The following is a 19,232-nucleotide window of genomic DNA, read 5'->3' on the forward strand; positions in this document are numbered from 1 at the left end:
CACACCATCTGCACAAGAAGGCACACCTGGAAAGTGGTTTTCCTCTGGTTTTGTTATCCTTGATTAAACTCTGTTTTAAAGCAGAGAGCCTTAATCAAAAGAATTGCCTGACTGGAAGTAGCTATGTCTGTCTTAGTTTTGTCACAGATTCCCTCTGAAGACTGCAGGATTTGGATTTGCATAACAATTTCAAAAAAGGGCTCACTGTGGAGGAGTAATATTTTCAGAAGGATTTCACCCTTAAGAGAAAAAATCCAACTGAATGAATTAAAGGAGAAAATAATAGGGTACCACAGAAATGTGATAGATTTCAATAGCAATTACTATAAAATCCTATAGAATTTATTAGAAAAATGCTTTACTTTAGTAATATTATTTTATAATTCACAGGAATTTCACTCCTGAATGAACTTAAGGAAATGTAAAAGGAAACACTGGAGGGCAAGTTTAAAGTGATGCTACCCCACAATTTTAGAAAATGGAGGCCATGTCAGTGCTTTACTTCACAAGGCTCAGCAAATGTGAGGCTATGTGAGGAAGAAAAAAAAGGAAAAAAGAAAAAGGAAGAATCTTTTATACTCAGTTATCTTTGAGATAGGGCAGGATCAACAAAACATAGTGTTTATTCTGCGCTGAATCACACACGGGAAGGAAGATCCATGTGGATTCAGGTATATGTATGAAATTACATGTGCATGTATTGCAGAGAGTTTCTAGTGCCTCGTTCCAGGCCATTCCTGAACAAAACTACATCTCATTGCCAGCCTAACACCAACCCCATGCTGGAGCTCCTAGCTTATTACAGATCTCTAATGGCTTCTGGTAGCGTGTAACAAAGCTCTGAGTCCCTGTACCTGTTAACAAAATGACAAGCTGCTTCCTGCCTCTGATCTCTCATCCTGACCTCTGCACCACACAGAAAAGACAGGAAACTATATCTTTGTAATGTGAAAACTTTTTCCCTGGCCATTTACAGTAACCAAAAGCAACTAGATTGAAAGGTTGAGACAAAAGCTACCAGGTATAAAAATAAGCTCCAGGAAAAGAAAAAGAAAAAATAAAACCGGTACAGTTTTTGAAGCGATCAAATGCAGAGAAAGAGGTGTTTACTAAGTTTGCAAATAGTCTGTGCTAACCAGTTTTAGCTTCTTAACAGCAGTGATATAGCTTTAAAAAGCAACAGTAGAAAAGCACTTAGTTTACTAAATAATATGCTTTTTTTATCCTTGATGAAAGGCTGCTTCTTATCACACAGACATCAAGGCAAGCCACCCAGTGGTACTAATTTCAAGCCCTGCTGCTGTAATGCTTACTGCATAGGATAAAATGGCAATGGATTCAAAAGAGTTAGCGGTACATTTAAAACAGAAATAATACTGAAAATTGTTAGCTTCTGAAATATGCATGAGAATTTTCGTAAAACATCTGCTAAGAACTGGCAAAGGTCTATAACCGATAGTTGGGGCTGGGTGAGGCATGGAAATAAAGGTAAGTACCTGAAAGATCTTTGACACTCTCAGTGGGTGTTATGCTACGTGGTTTGTAGATCCCTCTTACAGCAGTGTGGGTTGCTCTTTCTTTTTCCCACTTTACATCCTTTCTCTGAAGTTGTCTGTTCAGTCAGCAAACATGCTTCCACTTGAAGCTTCTTTGACCTGATTTATATTTTAGAAAATACACATGTTACAAGCACAATTGAATGTTCAGTTCCCACTTTCACCTCTGGCACTATTCCTTCCCCCTTTCCTGAACCAAGTCTCAGCACATCCTTTCCCCAAGCTCACATAAGCAGAATGACATGCTCACTAAAAAATAGCTTTTTCTATTAGCTTACTTTCATTTAAAAAAAAAAAGAAAGAAAGAAAAAAGAAAAAAAAAAAAGAAGGAATTAAATACAGATCAGAATGATCTGCTAATACATGGCTTTTTCTAGTATTTTCTTTCCATAGACAAAAAGGATGCAAATATAGGTCTTTTGTTTTCACAACACTGATTCACATAATTACTCTTTTTGTTCATACCTTTACAAATTGGCCTTAGTTTTGAGATTTATCACTGCATCACACCCACCAAAACAATTCTGTTGAACTGAGGAACTGCCTGGATCAAGGCAGCAGCATTTCTAGTACCACACTTGAATGAAGCCATGCAGTAGTGAAATAACCAATTCTATCTTCTTGGTATCACTGTTTTATAAATCACTGCAGTGACATCTGGATAATGTGTGACAGGCACAACTATTAAGACACAGTAAGAGGAAAATATTTTGTGTGCCTGTGGGTGTTGCAAAACTTCGTGAAAAATTATTTAACAGCTTGAATTAAGCTACATAAACAACCTCTCTCCATTTGGTTTGCTTACAGTAATAGTAATGGGCCTTGTTCCTAGCTAGAAACTGGGAAGATCATCTTGTATGCATAGATATATTATTTAAACATAAATAATACAGTCACCAAAGATATCAGCTCCAGTGCAGTCTTTTTACACAGAAAAATCCTACTAAATAGGATTAGGATTCTCTGTGAGTTATTTAGAGATGCCTTTTTCATTCTCCCTGGAATTATGCTTCAGCCAACACAGGGTACTGTCATCACTGGGCCTCGTGATCAGAGTACACCTTCTTTACCTATTTAACATCTATTTTTCCTCAAAGGACATAGTGATCAAGAGAACTTGGGATATTAGTGATCCACATACAAGTTGACCAGAGTAGGTGCAGGCCAGTGCCATGATGCACATCCAACATGGCCTCCAGCTGCACAGAACTATGCAGGGCTTTGGGCCCCAACATCACCTCAATCAGTGCACAGTGACTGAGAAGCCTGTTGGCAGCTCCCACACAGCTGTAGAATCATGGACTGGTTTGGGTTGGAAGGGACTGGGCCTGCCCAGTCCCAACTGACCTGCCATGAGCAGAGCTACCACCCATCAGTTAAAGCTGCCCATGGCCCCATCTAATCTGGCCTTAAATGCCTCTAGGGATGGGGCATCCACAGCTTCTCTGGGCAACAACCCATGACTTCATGAAAGAATGCTGAGATCTAGAAAATGTTTTCACCAACCTCTAGATAACCATTAAGTTCACTTGAACATAGTCATCAAGGTCTCAATTCAGTTATCAAATGCACATTGCTGCCTGCCGTGGTTTAAGATATCAGAGACGTCCAATAGAAATAAGGAGATCATTCTTTTTTTTTCTGACAGATTAAAGCCCATTTGGAGGTCAGAGTATGTTGAACTACCCCATACATTTTTCTTGTTGCAGAATTAATTTGAGGAATAGATCCATAGAAAGAGAGACACACAGGCACTCAACCAATGACTGTATTTGAAACAGGTATAAAGGGTTATTTTGGATCCCTTCAAAAAATCTTAAGTAGTCTGACACCGCAGATTTGCCTGAAAGTTCATCGGACACTATTTTCCTCAGTTTTACTTCTCTATCCATATCATATTAATTCTTACCTTGACACTTGCTTCACTTGATTCAGAGTTAAGAAAACGGCTTAACAAGGAGTATAGATGTGCAAAATTAAAGATGATTTATATACTCACTTAGTAAAGTCACTTCAATGCTTAAAACAGTTGAGACTGATCTGGATCTCAAATCTTTTTAACATTACATTCAAAAATATGTCTAGAATTTCACTACATTAAAGAAGCATTACCAACTTTGGTATTATAAGATCTGCAAAAAATAAAAAAGTGAATAAAGCTACTGTGTAGAAGGAAGGAAGGAGGGCAGAAAACAGTTAATTACTTTCCTCATCAGTATTGCTTTTAAACCTGGGAGAGCTGAGCATTTGGGGCTGATGAAGATACAAGAAGGAATCTGTGGAACTAAAGTTGCTGACACTGAAACAGTGTGCTTGTGATCTGGACAGATGAGACTAAATGCCTTGAGAAATAAAGTTTACTTTCTTCTCGATCCTCTGGGGGAAAACAAAGTCACAGTATTTTTTGTATCAGACTTCATGAGATTTTTTAATGTGAAAAAAAATATATATATATATATATATAAAAGCATTTTTCCTTTATGAAAAGGAAGTGCTGAGGATGGAGAAAAGATGGTCTAAGTTTCTCCACTCAAAAAAGTATAAAATAGAAGGTTTTCACTTTTGAAAGCCAACATAATCCACAAAAACTGTATTTTTGTGAAATCAAAAACCTTTTTTTCCCCTCAGGAAGTCATTATTTTTCAAAAAAATGTTTCATGTTCAACACCATCTAATTAGAGAAATACTGAAATCTCTGGTCATGTATTGCGGTAGAATAAGTTTTCAATTTAAATTTGAGCCTTACTAATTTCAGTGGGCAAATATCCAGTTATATTCCCATTCCCAGCTTCAGGCTTTTGCCTGATGATTTAACAGTCATCAGTTCATATTAGAATTCAATCTGATCTTCTGAAGAAAATATATAAATGTAGTCCTTCATCGCATATGAGATAATGCTACTTAAGTTTGCGCCAGTTTATTCAGCTGCTCTGAGCCTACTGATCAATGAAATTCAACTAAAAAGTTACAGTACTGAAGTTAATCAGTTCTGTTAAAAACTTTTGGTCAGGTAGACACGAAACAATTATATTTCCTTGAGAAAAGAAACTTCAATGAAAAGCTACATCTCACTTAGCATCAAAGGCTAAATCAGTATTAAGAAGCAGGAAAAAAGAACTTGTGCTTGTGACCATCCACACTATGCATACAGTTTATAGGTATGTTGCTCTAATTTGTTTTTGTGAATTCTTATTTGAATTTGAAGTACATTAGTTTCAGTCCTGGAGAATGTTTTGGGGTTTTTTTTATCTGAAAGGAATCAATTTCAGAGATCCCACGTGCAAACATATATTCACCTAAGGAACTCAATCACAAAAGCAAATCTTATGAAAGAAGTCATTTTGTTTCTACATTCTCTCTTTACAGCATTCGTCATAGGGATGAATAGAAATTCATTGACTACAGAAGCAATAAGTTCTCAATAGGAAGTCATAAGAGAGGCAACTGGTTCCTTCTGCATAAAATCAAATTATCAGGTAATAATAAAAATTAAACAAGATGGTGCGGGACACCACTTGCAGATAGAAATACTACATCTACTTTTTCGCTACAAGATTTTGTTCACAACAAGAGCAGAAAAAAAGAAATGATCATAGAACATGAATTAATAGTGGAAGTGACCAGATATTCAGATACGTTCTTAAAATTGTGAAAATTTATCCCAAAGCTCCAAATATTTAGAAGATTGATGTTAATCGCAAAATCAAAGAATGAATTGGGTTGGAAGGGACATTAAAGCTCATCTAGCTCTACCCTCTCTTCTGTGAGCAGGATTTCCAGTCACTAGATCAGAACTGCCCAGGGCTCCATCCAGCATGGCATTTAACACTTCCAGGGATGGAGACATTAATATAAAGCAGCATTGGGATTTTCAAAGGAATATGACCATTAGCAAACTGATGATTGCCAAATTAGGAGCTTTCTTAAATATCTTCTGTGCGTTTAACACAAAGGGGTGACTGACCCGAAAGCTGATGGCTTTGCCCTTCAAAAAAGGCTCTTGCCTCAACAATACACAGAGACAAAAAAAGTTAAAAACTGGTACTTCACTCACACTTTTCTGGCCCTGAGGTACTGATTTAGTACCAAATATGTTCTAAGACATAATGCCTACACTTTTAGAAAGGTTAATGTTAATGGTAGTGACCACTTAATTGGGCTTGCTTCCCTGCTGTGCCCACCATCCCTCCAACAGGAGAAATGAAAAATAACTATGCCCTGCAGTCAAATGGTCAGGCAAGATATAAAACAATTTCCAGCAGACAGCCACTTATATTGAGGAGAAAATGAGAGAAAAGCTAGGGAGACAGACTGACAGCTCAAAGGCTCAGCAGAGAATGAACTTTAGCATATGACAAGAAGGAAGACATGAGGTGAAACATTAAAGATTGCTACCAGTTTTGGGGTAGATTAAACATATTTTGTTGCTGTTACTTCCTACAGTAAACAGAAGCTGTTTTTTTTTCTGTTGGTAAATTTCACCTTCATCGATAATTCATTGTAAGTGACATCATAAAGACATAATATGAGACAAAGCCAATGTGCATTAATGGTTTAAACTTCAAAAAGATCATTAATAAGTTAAGTAATCCTAGAACTAATGAGCTGGATCCTGCATATATTTGTTTCTTGTCCTGTTCCTTAATGCTGGGTTGTTAGACTAGAAAGATTTGTTTTCCAAGTGCAAATCACATTGAATGACTTTATCAAGCTGCATTCTTCACAGTGCTTTCATTTTCTGCATAGATTTGATAGAAAATTACACAAAAGCTGAAAATGCCTTATATATTTCAAAATGTAATAATTGTATACAGTTGTAATTAGAATGGAATAAAAATAAAGAAAGGTAGCTCAGAAATATTTTTAAATAACTGATAGTTGGTTTTTCAGCAAGAAGGATAACAATTCTTGTTGATTTTCAGCAAATATATAGCTAGGAGTCTTAAAAATATGTTTTGACAAGATAGTGGAGTATTTGCAATAACTTGTACATTAACGTAAACTTCAAATTTCATCAGATAGTGGTATTGAAGGGTTAGAACATATAGTCATATTCTAGTTACAAAGTAACATATGATTATTAAAACATTATATCTGCAGATACTGGGAACACCACTATTTACTTTGCAGGTCTGACTTTTGATAAATGTCTTCCCCAGATATAATACATATTTTCTAATTTCTTATGAAATGCAAAGGAAGGTAGCATCATTGTTTCACTTGTAAGTATTATCTAAAGAGAAGGAAACACAAGCAATTGAAAGGCATGTCAAAATATTATTTTCATTTTGCTGATCTGATGACAGTAAATGTTTTCTCCCTTGACTTCAGAGAGATTCAGAGGAAAGTATTCACTGCAACTGCTCAGGCAGTGAAAGCATTTTCCCCTTCCAGCAAGAGCTGCCACGTTTTCAGCCTAGCAGTGAAACCAGCACTGAAGCTCCAGGTATGACACTTTCAGGCTACTGAATGGATAGAGAAAATTGACTCGGTATGGCTTATTAGCAGCAGTGAAGCAGCACAGTGAGCATTCATTCTTTTCATCATAATAATAAGCCTTTTTACATTTATTTGCTGGAGATATTATTTACTCTTACTTACAGTGGCTTTTCCACAATGACTACAAATGCTTTTGTGGGAAATTGTGACTACTCGAACAAGGCTGAAATAGCTGCAAGAGTACACAAAGAATATAAGCATTAGGTCAAGAAGATTGTAATGGTTATTCATTTGGGGTTCAGACAGAAGCAAATAATATGACAGGCTACATTTTTTACTGTGGCTTTTTTTTTTTTTATGTCACACAGTTTGCAGAAAAAATAAGCAGGATATAGAAGCACAGAATCATAGAATCTTGTATGTTGGCAATATATATCAGTATTCAGTAGAATGGCTCTCTATTTACATGAAAATTTGACTTTGGTGGGCTATGTTGATTTATGTTAACTTACAATAAAGTTCTTGAGACTTTAATAATTGTTATAAACACAAATTTAAAAGCTATGTCCAGCAATGCCCAGCACTGGTAGGCTGGATATTGATTGCTGGCCTGCATTTTTTAACGCAGCATGGATTTCTGATGAGTCTGTTATTTATGGAGCTACTTAGTTATAGCACAAGTAGACTTAGATGTCTTTCTTAAGGTGTTGTTTTTTTTTAATGCTGATGCACTGACTGCTCCTCCATAAACAAAGATGGAAAGAGGACAAAGTGAGCAGTGTCTAAGCTGTGCCATTATGCGATGGAATCATTCTTTGTCTGTGTGTCTCCAAAGACAAGAGACAATTGGGAAACTACTGTTTCACCCATTCATTTACCTACATACATACACAGTAAAACACAGTTTTAGGATTTCTTAAAAATATTTATGCTTCATTTACTTCCAATATGACTTCCCCGAACAAGATTATTTTCAGTTTTCAGAATATGAAATCCCTAAAACTTTTGACTCACCTGAAAATCTTTACAGAAATAGACTTCTTCTTTCCCTATTTGAATTAGGATGTAAATCCATTTTGTAATATGTGCCAGTGTCGTTTGTACCTGTTTGTATGGAAATATACATTTACTCATGTAAAAAATATCTGACTATAGCTAAGACAAAAATTATGATAAATCAGATACCTAAACTGGAGGAACAGAAATCTTGTTGGATTACAGATATGAATCCCTATGTATACATTCAGAAATACCCCACAACTTTAGTTGGAAGTGCCCTCTCATAATGTCTTTGATCGTCTCCCACTCACAGCCTTGGATATAATAACCAGCTCATATTTTAAAGCATAAAAAATTGTGGAAGTGGAATCTAGCAATTGGTTTACAGCCTTTTCAGCCTTAAATCAAAACTTCTTTTTCAGATAGTAAATCAACAAAGGGGAGCCATTGAAACATAGGCTGTAAGTTATGTTTAAAGTGTTTTAAAACAAAATAATATGTATTTTAAAATAACACTCATAAAATTATTTAAATTCACAGGAAAAAAAAAATATGAAAAGTGAAAACAAAAGGAGATGCAATAGCAAAGGGCATTTTATTGCCTGACATTATATTTAGCACTCTGAGGACGAATTTTGCACAACTGATTATTCAGACTATAAGAAGAAAGGCTACAATTGCATCCGATGCGTCCATGCAACAGGTTTATGTTCTGTTGCATGCAAATAGCTGTTTTGTATATGCAAAAACAAAGTGTTCAAAGCCCTTTGAGTCTGCTGAGTCTCTTATTAAATGAAAAATATGGATCTTGCTGTGCTATTTAAAAAATATTACCCAGTATATCATGAAGACATAATTGAAAGAATGATTTTTTTTCTTCCTTCATCTACCCAAAATAATACTATCTTTTTTTTTAATATTTCAATTAATCCTAACTTAAAAAATAAAATGTGTACTTTTTTAAAAAAAATAATATAAAATATATCATTGATTGTTAAAAAAAAAAAACACTTCATCTGTCATATCATTTGAAACTTGCTTCAGGACTTTGTTGATGCGTATTCTTGTTGATTTTTAAAGTGATCTTTATATTTAAAATTGATCTTAATCTTTCAACAAAACTTTACTTTGCTATGATGTATCACTAAAATTCACAGTCCTTGATTGCATCTCCATAATTTTAGCTCAAAAAAAACAGGTCATGCTATGATTCCCAGTCTTCTTCATAGTCACAAGGCTGACAAGAAGCTCCTAAGTCCACTAAGAAGCCTGGTGGTTGAAATAGGAATAGAGTCCTTTTGTGCTGTGTTTGGAATTCTCTTCCCTGTCACATCATAATGCCTTGTTTCACAAAGTACTTCTGTCACCTCTTTTTTAGGACGACAACATACTTCATGATAAGAAAACTTTCAGTATAAAGCTAAACTAGATTGACCCCAAACTATACTATATTCCCAAGCTTTTATGGAGTATACGCAATAAAACTTCCCACAGGTGTGAAGTGCTAAGTTACAAGGTTACTCTCTTCATTAATTATGAAGAAAGAGGAAATATGTCCCTTACAACCTTATTCTAATATGTCAGCTATAAAGGACACTGTGTTTTCCCCGCTGCCTTGAAGGACCAGAACAAGACATATGTGTGTTATTTTCTTGTCTTTTAATGCTCAGAATATCAATAAACTGGAGCTTGTAGGTGCACCATTATTTTTTCTCAGCTCATACAATTGTACACATTTTACAGAAATTCTCAAGAAAGACTTACATTACTGATTGATCATGATCTCTTTTTTCAATCTCTATAACTTCTCAGTATTTCCAAGCTATTTGACTTTGATTTTAAAAAGTTGTACTTTATCCAGAGATTTTTCAGTTTTTCAGCTCTGTTGCTTGCCCACTGAAGCCTTATGCTGTGCTGTTACTCCCTCACCTGCTCTTTCAGTTCATTGCAAGTTGCTCATTTTTTTTTATCATCCCTTCACTTATCTGGGGTCTACCTGTTAGAAAGGTTAATGCATTCCCATTGCAGTGACCACAAGCTACAAGCCAAAGTGCTTCCAAATCATATAGAAGCAATTTATCTGGCATTTTAAAGGGTAAAACAAGTTATTAATGAAGCTTTCAGAACAATCAGAAGCAGGCTGAACAAATGCCTGCTGCTTATGTAAGGATTTGCGTGTAAAGCTGCTTGAAAATGCTTGATTTGCCTTTTCAAGTAGCTTTTAAAAAACTCGAGAAACATTTCTCTGTATTGCCAGATCTCTGAGTAAAACTCAAACATCAAGAGATTTTTTTTTTTTTTTTTTTAATAAAGAGTCTAAAAAGTGGCAAAGAAAATTTCAAAGACTTATTTCTCCAGTTTTTGTCAACAAATTTCATGGAAGTTAAAATAATTTCCAAAAATGTCTACTCGTGAGAAACCAGGTGCTTACATCTTATACATACATATATTTATAATTATCATTATGCATTACCATATTACATTTATTCATAGAATCACCACATAATCTGAGGAATGAAAGCTGCTTAGCCCTTTGAAGAGTTTCAAGTAATAATATATTTAATGAAAAAGCAAAGTATCAGCAGTCTGACATCCAGTGCAAATACATACCAGACATGCACTTTCCTCCAAGGCAGATTTTGGATAGAGGTTCCCTAGAACACTACAGAAGTCCTTTGCCAGTTACATTAACATAAAGTGAGTGGGGTGACATTTATTTTGAATAACAATTTCTAAAAACAAATGCTTTTTTATTTTCTTTGAATGTCGATTTACTAACAGCACAATAATAACTCACCATGCAAGGACTGCAGTCAGCGAAGACTGCATCTCTTTTAGAAAGCTGTACTTTTGTTCCTTAATCCTGTATTCAGGGAATACTGCGAGTTCTAATAATCAGCTTGCTACTTTGTGGACTTTGTTGTTATAAATGTATTAAGTTTTTCATAAGGCAATCTGTATTTGCAATTAATCAAGTGAGTTGTCTCTTTAAGATAGTAGCCTAGCAACTTCCCAGAAGCCAGGGGAAGTCCCAGTTGGTGCTGCAGACTGATACAATTATTATCTCAAACCTGATCTAACTTGTGTGAGTGTTTCAAAACAGCCTTCTGATTAAAAGAACAGAAAAGAAATTTTTGTGGAAACTGGAAAAACTGTTACATCTTGGTGTGTATTCTTTATGTCCATGTTTGCTAAAGAATTTTTCATGTGGAAATTACTGGTTTATTTGTCCATAAATTAGTACAGTTTTGTTTCCCATTTACAAAAAGATCCAACTATGAAAAGAAGCAGCTGATTTTCATTGGTTTTCTTCACCTAACCGTTCATTCAAGTGGAGCAAAACTAGATACTGGAAAAGTGACATCATTCTTTCCAGCTAAGTAACCAAGCGTGAACCCCTGAAGTGGATTATACTGAATTTGTCTCAAGGTGTCCAGATTTCCAACAAATACCTTGCATTTTTCATTATTTCTTATATGTTTAAAATAGCATTCTGCTTTCTCCTCCGCTTATAACAACATGAACTGCTATATACTGCTATGAACAACAGCAAATATGCTTCTGAGAGAACAATTTCTGCTAGCAGGTAATAGCAACACACAAGGCAGGCCTCTATGCTTGCGTCCTCCCTGAACATAAGTCTAAGCTCTTTAACAGCATGGATATTATCTATTCCTGTGCAGACAAGTCAAAACATCACAGTCAGGGAAAGCTTTCTTAATTTTTCAGTATACTTTCTCTGAGTATTTGACAATGGTTAAAAGCCTCTCGCTATGCAGGTATGATTTAAAACTTTCAATTTAACTTCAGTTTACAGGGACCAAACTGACGGTGAGTTTGTCTCTTGTGTAAAATCATCTTTGTTGCTCTCCTGAAGATATTCAGCCAAGCAGCAGCTGAAACTCCTTTTCTGAGAGCTCCTTGTATTCATTACCAGAGAAGCAGAACAATTCAGATTCAAATTGCTGAAAGGATTTCATTTAAATCAATATACATTGCTTCAGGGCTGTCTATCCAGGGTCAGATACAAAGACTGTTGTAAACAACAGTAACTGTCTACCGCAGACAGAGACGCTGAATGCTGACAGGCCTAGACAACTGGTTCATATAATCACCTACATTTACATGGTTTGTATGACACGGAGGATGTTTTTTTTCTTTCAGTACCTGACTTTGCAAGTGTTTTCCTACTACACGTACCTCTAAACTTACTCTATTAAAGAGTATATAATCAGTGACCGAAAACTTACATTATTTTTTGAAGTGAGAAACTTAAAATTACTCCAAAAAATTAAATTCCCTTTTTTTTTTTTTTAATCTTGTCAAAGGACTGACTAAAAAGTCAAATTCTATAAAACTTAGTTTTACCATCTGCTAATTAGTATGGTTATTTCATCTTGCCATTTAAGTCCATTTTCTCCATCTTGCAGGGTGTTATACTGCTGCTTAAGATCTATGGATGGTTCATAGAGTCAAAAGATGATTTTTATGTCACTTTTATAAGATTTCCTCAGAAAAACTGGATAAGGCTCAGTGTTCTCTGGACAGCAATCAAAGACCTTTTTCTCAAACTGCAAATAGTCAATGACTGATTCAGATCCCAAAGCATGAAGATTTTAAAGGGACAGAAATCAATACAATGCAGTTGAAAGGAGTAGGAGGAAAACAAACTGAATTAAATGAAAGAGCAAGGGAGTCGACAGAGAATGTTTGCCTACCTGTTGTCTTCACCTTTGCAATTCCCAACCTTGACCTAAAGAGTTCTTCGGTTAGAAGTCCTCCAGGCTTGTACTTATATATATGGGAAGCAAGTACATAACTGAACAAAGATGAATCTGTCTGACACTGAAGTATCAGGCTAGACATGGTATCCTTGTCCTTTCATTTGCTTACATGGTTTAGGAATAAAATGGTCATTCTACAGAATTAAACTATTCTTATTCTGTATGTGCAAAGCACAGCATGATCGCCTGATTATATCTTCAGAAAGTGTAAATATTGGGGCTTTGTATAAAATACAAATACTTTCTAAAAATAACCCCAGTGTGTCAGTCTCAATCATACCTTCCAATATGCTACAGTGCTAGTAGTATAAGTTAAATATACTTCAGGCAGGCGTGAGCAAGGAAGAATTTCATTCAATCAGTCTGGACTATCTGTCATCTAGCTGAGCTGTATCATCCATTTACAGTTTTGTTTTATAAGGCAAGTTAAACAGTAGTTTTAAGAAGACAAAAGACATAATTCTTGTGTGACGAGTAGCATAGAACCCTTCACCACTGAACTGAGTAATCAGGGACACAAGACAGCCGCTCTCCTTGCAAGCTAGGAGACATTTCAGCATAGTCACTTTGTCTGATGATATCTTTCCAACTGTCCAGCAGCATGGGCTGTCATGAGTCTGAAAATCTCAGACAAGTCTGTTTTCAGTTGTGTTCAATCAATTACACAGTGAATCTGTGCTATACTGCTGACACATCATATTTTCTGAAAATAAGCAAGTCAAAAAGCATACAGACAGAATTACAGGGAGGTAGCTCTCATTACTGAAACCTCTACAGGGATGTGATCTGAACAATGCTTCCACAAGAAAATTGAGTTGTTTGTGGAAACCCAATTTTCTACTTCTGGATATCTAATTTCAGATGAGAACTGAACCATAAAGTGTATTCCAGAAAAGTCCGAAACTTTGGCTTTGTAGTCATTTACAAATCTGAAATTATCTATCCACCCAAATCACCTACTTTGTTTTCTATATTCACTATAGAAAATAATATTTATAAGGTCAGCAATTGTTGTCACATTGTGGCATACAATGCTATGCAAAGAAGTTCATATATAGTCCATTTATGTACTTCTACTATAATATTGAGAGTTAAAATAACGATATTTAAGAATTCACATAAATTTAAAGATTTTACAGTAATCTGTAGGTTTTCACCAGTAGTTTTAGATAAGGAACTACTATATTGGAAACAGAGTTACTCTAGCAGTCCTGAAAGCCTGTTGTTCAGAGGCTTAAAACATTGATAAGTCAACATAGCATGCTTTCTTCCTGTGTTCTTCAGATAATTAGAAGATTTTCATCCGGTGGATGTTGACATTTCAGCTCTCTGAACACCAAATTCCATAGATATACCTAAGGAACTACTAACTACTAAGAACTACTAAAGGATTCTTAAAGACTATAGGAACCATTTCTTTACTTTTTTTCTTTATTCTTTAATTATTTTTTTAGAGTTACTCCACAGTTGAATCATTACTGTAAAAAATAACATATATGTATGTTCTTGAAACCACAGACTAAAGTGCTAAGGGTTGTTTAATGGAATGGGTACTGGTATTGATTTCTCATTGCTTAAAAAGGAACTTGCAGGTTAATCAGATCTGCAAGTGTCTTTCTCATTATTTACATTGCTGAAGAGGATTAAATATTAGGGTGAAAAGACTAAGGTTTGCTTTGCCAGGTAAATAAAAATCAATTAGTTGTCATTAGTAAATGTGTTAAATGTAGCAAGGTAACAAATCCTGCAGCCCTCTTGAGGATGATTTTTCAAGACAGAGTGGCCTCTGAAAGGCAGTAAAGACATGCTTATGAACAGGGAACTATGTAGGAGGTATTGCTCACTCCCTCTTCTACTTAATTCTGTTAACCTCTTTCCCAAATCTGATTTTTCATGTAATGTGTGATATTAATCTCCGCAGGGGCTGGGCAATTACACACAGCTGTTTTTCTTTTAATCTTGTTGCCAATACATGGCTTGGACATTTCTTATGCAAATAGTTTGTGTTTATGACATTCCGATTCTTTAACAGATCTGGAGACAGCTAATGAGACTGGATGTGGATTTTGATGAATTTCTGTAATGCTTAACACCTTCACCACTTATTATTTAGTAGATGTAGCAGCAAGTTCTCTATCCTTGTGCATTTGCATCCCTCTGGCTTCTCGCAAGATGGATTGTTTATTATTGTTTGCCAAAGTTTCTTGGTAAACTCCTACACATTCCAGCAGCTGTGGTACCAAGTGTCATGTTCAAAAGCTATATCCCCTGGCTTTGTATCAAGATATAACATACATGGATTTATAGACTGGGGGAGTTGAGCATAATGTGAGTCAAAGTTATAAGTAAAATGATGTTTTATATTTATTTTTATGTCTGCTTTCTCTTTAACAGTCTACCTATGCTAGAAGCATGTTTTTTTTCTCCATCTTCCTAGACTGGCACATCATAGATATACAGGATCTGTACAAGGGTAGGTTCTACCTCCTCTCATGGTGGGATCTACTTCTGCATTAAGGAGTACACACTTCTAAGCCTAAGTAACAGTAGAGCATGTTTTTATCTCATTCAATTGCCTGACAAACAATGCAAGTCAGAGAGCACACCTTATCAGCACTGTGTTTGTTTACTCCTGTATGTCCATATACTGTATAAATCTCTGAGTCTATTTGGCTGAGATTAGAATGGAAGAATCGACAAAGTGACATGAATGAAATGCAGTTTGCATTGTGAATGTGTGTGGAATAGGTTTCATTTTTAAGTATCTGAATAAACCAGATTGCAAGGAGAAAACAAGGTGCTTGTTTTGCACGCTGGGAGCTCAATTTATTTCCTGAATTGGAAGAAGAAAGATAATTCACTTTTTTTTTTAAATTGATAATAATTGAGCAAAGGTTGTTGTGGGGCTACATCACTAAGAAGGCTGGACATTTCAGTTTTGTAGCAAAAAGCCTCTTGCCGTAATGTCAGAAGCTAAGGATAGTCAGTACTTTAAAGGACAAGGACCATAATCTATCTAAGTCCAGAAGAATTCCGGACAAGACATCAGTAATATCTGATCTTCTTAAGCAAAGGATTTACCATTTTGGCCTTTTAAATAGTTTCTCATTAAAATTGCTCCCATCTCTTCCTTGTTCTTGCAAGTATTGTAGTTCTGCCTGGAGCTCACACAAGTCATGGCAAGGGCAGGAGGCATCTTATTGCTTATAGGTACCACTGAATTAGCTGATTTTCAAACTTCTTTTAATTACTAAGAGTGATATCTCTGTTCCTTTGGCTCCTTGTGTCTGCTTCTTTTAAGCAACTGTAATGCCTTACTTCTGTTCCAAGTAGTACTAGAGGAGCCAGCAGCAAAGACACCTGGTTTTGAACATCCTTACAGAGTCAAAAGTCACAGCATGATGTTGCTATGATGAAAGCTAACATCCTATAAGGATACATTAATTAATAAGAGAATTATCACCAGGTTGAAGGAATTTATTATTTTCCTCTATTCAACCTTCTGGAGGTCACATCTGAAGTCTGTCAGTGAAAGAGCACACATACATACAGGAGCAAAGGAGTTGAGTTTTGTTACAGCACATGAGAAAACAATGGAAAGTAGAAGAAACAAGCAGCTCAGGGATGCTCAACCTTCAGTAGTATTTAGGGAGAGAAAAAAGAATAACCATGAATTCTCTGTGGTCATTTTACTATGTTAATATGTAGTGAAATAAACAAAACAAAAAACCACAACCAGTTAAAGATTTAATTTCAAGAATTTGTTTAAAGAATTTCAGCTGTGAGAAAATTACAAACAGCATGTGTACATAGTGACTAGTTTCAGTCTTAGGAATAGGTAGCTTGATGTAGCTTAATCAGAATAACTAAATGACACAGGCACAGTCCTGAGCTTACCTAGACAATCTGCTACATGTTTTAAGTCTGAAACTAAAAGTTATTAATTCCTTTCTTTTAGGCAATAAGTCAAGTACATAAAGCTCTCAGAAAGAGCTTTTCCATTTCTAGATGGCTGTTTGCTTGATTCAGTAAGCATTTTGTTCACCATCACATATTCTACTAATGTGTTTGTCTACAGTTATACGTGCCATAAATTGTTCAACAGAAATATTCCAGGACAGTGTGTTCCTATAGAAATTAGTTGAATAAAATATTATAAAAGCTTGTGATCAATACCTTATTTAAACAAATAAGTATTTTTCTTATGGATATTTTGTACATTTTATGTGCATTCATTTGGGCATGTTGTTATTAAATTGATACGAGGCCAGAGTAATTCAGTTGACATTTTTAATTGCAAACTGTTTGGAACTTTTCATCCACAAAATTATAGACAGAATTTGATTCCTTGTCCTGAACCTCCTGAAGTCAATGCTCTTCATAACAGCAAGTAGGGTATCTCACATGTTCAGTAAGATATATTACATGTTAGAGACATTTTGTTTTTCCTAAGAAGCATCACACATAAGACTTTTCCAAATAAATTCTGCACCCAGTTGGGTTTCGTCTTCATTGCAGGTGACACATTTTCTGCTCCCTGATCTTTCATGTCATCTGCTACAGTGACACATTTAACATTCTCCAGCAACTTTCATAACACTTAAAAGCAGAACAAGTTAGCAAAATGCCCTGTCCATTTCTGTACTGTAAGTTTCTCTCACATGAAACTAAACAGATTTCCTCCAGCCTAGTATGTGTTCGTGAAATGCTGAGAAGAGAAAATAATGAGATTCTAATAATCCTGCTGTTCTGTTTATCACTGGAGAAATAAGGAGAGAAAAAAAAGACTTGACTTTGTAGTAATAAAGCACTAAAATGTTCATGAATCATATTCTGCATGCAAGGGTGGCAGTGGGGCAGGTCCTGTTCTCTACACACGTCAGTAATTAAATGGCTGGCTGTAAAAAACAGTACTCCCTATATCTCTAAATTCTTTAAATTCCACTATTTCTGAGTAGTTATTTTCTTCATGTGGCTTGTTTATTTTTAGTTCACTGGACATTTCTGTTCTGAGTAGTTCAAGGATACAATGACTGCAGGTATACCGTAGCATGCTAACTGTTGGTTATCCATGGTGCTTTATGGAGCAGATTTCCCTTCCCACTGCTTGTAGTGCAGTACAAAAAGGAAATTTAAAATGGAGTCATAAAATAATTGATTCACTGACATGTACTAGCAATGAACTCACAGTTCAAAAAGGCAGAGGAGCAGAACAGAGGACTGTCACATCTAACAGTGACAAATACTGTTTAACTGTTCTGAAATGAAGTTAATACTGAGTGTTACTTGCACAGCAGATGAGGAATATGACAATGCCAATGGGTTGTCTTTTTCTGAATACTTTAATCCATTTCATGCCTTTTGACTGACACATTGTTTTGAGCTAATAGGGGCAAACTGATACTGAAGTTCTTATTTCATATTGTTGGTGGATTTTTTTATTAATTGCTCATCTTTTCTTGAGAGATTCAGCACTCCAGATGGCTCTGTCATACTTTCAGTGTTTGCACAGTAGGAAATAAATGTCTGCAGAATTTGCACACTACAGAGGCCACTGGATAGCTTTCAGATGTGGTCCACAGGATTATATTTTATGGCACTGCCTGAGATTTTGTGCAAGGAATGGAATTTACACCACATGATGAATAATTAATAAATATTCAGCAGAAAGCAATCAAGCTGCTGGCTGCTGGGATCAGCAACAAGCTCCACTGGGCCCCTCATCATCTGAGGCAGCTGCTCATCTTCATCCCAAACCTGAATTATTTCAGAAATCTAAAGATACCCAGCAGATGCTACATTATCCTTCTTTTTTTTCTAATGAACTCCTTCAGTAATCCAGCCTGTTAAGTAAAGATGTAGAATAGCCCCTCAGCAAAGTTACAAACTTACTCGTTCCATGCAGTGGTTTGTATTGCATCTACAAAATATTACTCCATGTTAAAGAGTGTGTGCAAAACTCACTCTGTCATGATACCAAACTCATCAATAGAACTGTACACATTATTAGTAAAAAGTAAAATTCTGAAACAGTACAAGCTAGAAATTAACTAGAAACAGCTAGAAATTAATTTTCCCTGACTTACAAGTGAAGATGACCGTGATGATGATAGCTGATAGTGCACAATTACTGAGTACACCTTTGAAAAATATAGAATGTAAAAAAACACTTTCATAAAAGGAAACTTCTTATCCTATGATGGGACAAATGGCCTTTTCATGTTACTTCTTAACTGTTAGTGTTTGTACTTGTGTCCTCCTTTTAACTATTAACTCAGACCATAATATATTGTTCCTCAGTATCATCACCTCGCATAAAAAGATACTGTGGTTTGCTTTCCATTCTGGACTACACCCAAATTGGATCTGCCTGCTCCAAGTGTTAGGTACATCGTATGTCTTACAGGTTTAAACTAATCCTGCAAGCTGTTCCATATGGGCATAATATTTATAT

General features: G+C 35.6%; 1 long non-coding RNA gene across 1 annotated transcript in view; it reads left to right on the forward strand.

Annotated features, from left to right (window-relative positions):
- Nucleotides 1-19,232, forward strand: part of LOC104911402 (uncharacterized) — an 80,958-nt gene that overhangs the window by 49,771 nt on the left and 11,955 nt on the right. Inside the window, exon 6 of the long non-coding RNA XR_014884246.1 lies at nucleotides 1-19,232. This exon is cut by the window's right edge and continues 11,955 nt beyond it. This is a non-coding gene — a long non-coding RNA (uncharacterized LOC104911402).

The sequence above is a fragment of the Meleagris gallopavo genome, chromosome 6 (genome assembly GCF_905368555.1).
Source record: "Meleagris gallopavo chromosome 6, MGAL_WU_HG_1.1, whole genome shotgun sequence".
Classification (NCBI taxonomy): Eukaryota; Metazoa; Chordata; class Aves; order Galliformes; family Phasianidae; genus Meleagris; species Meleagris gallopavo.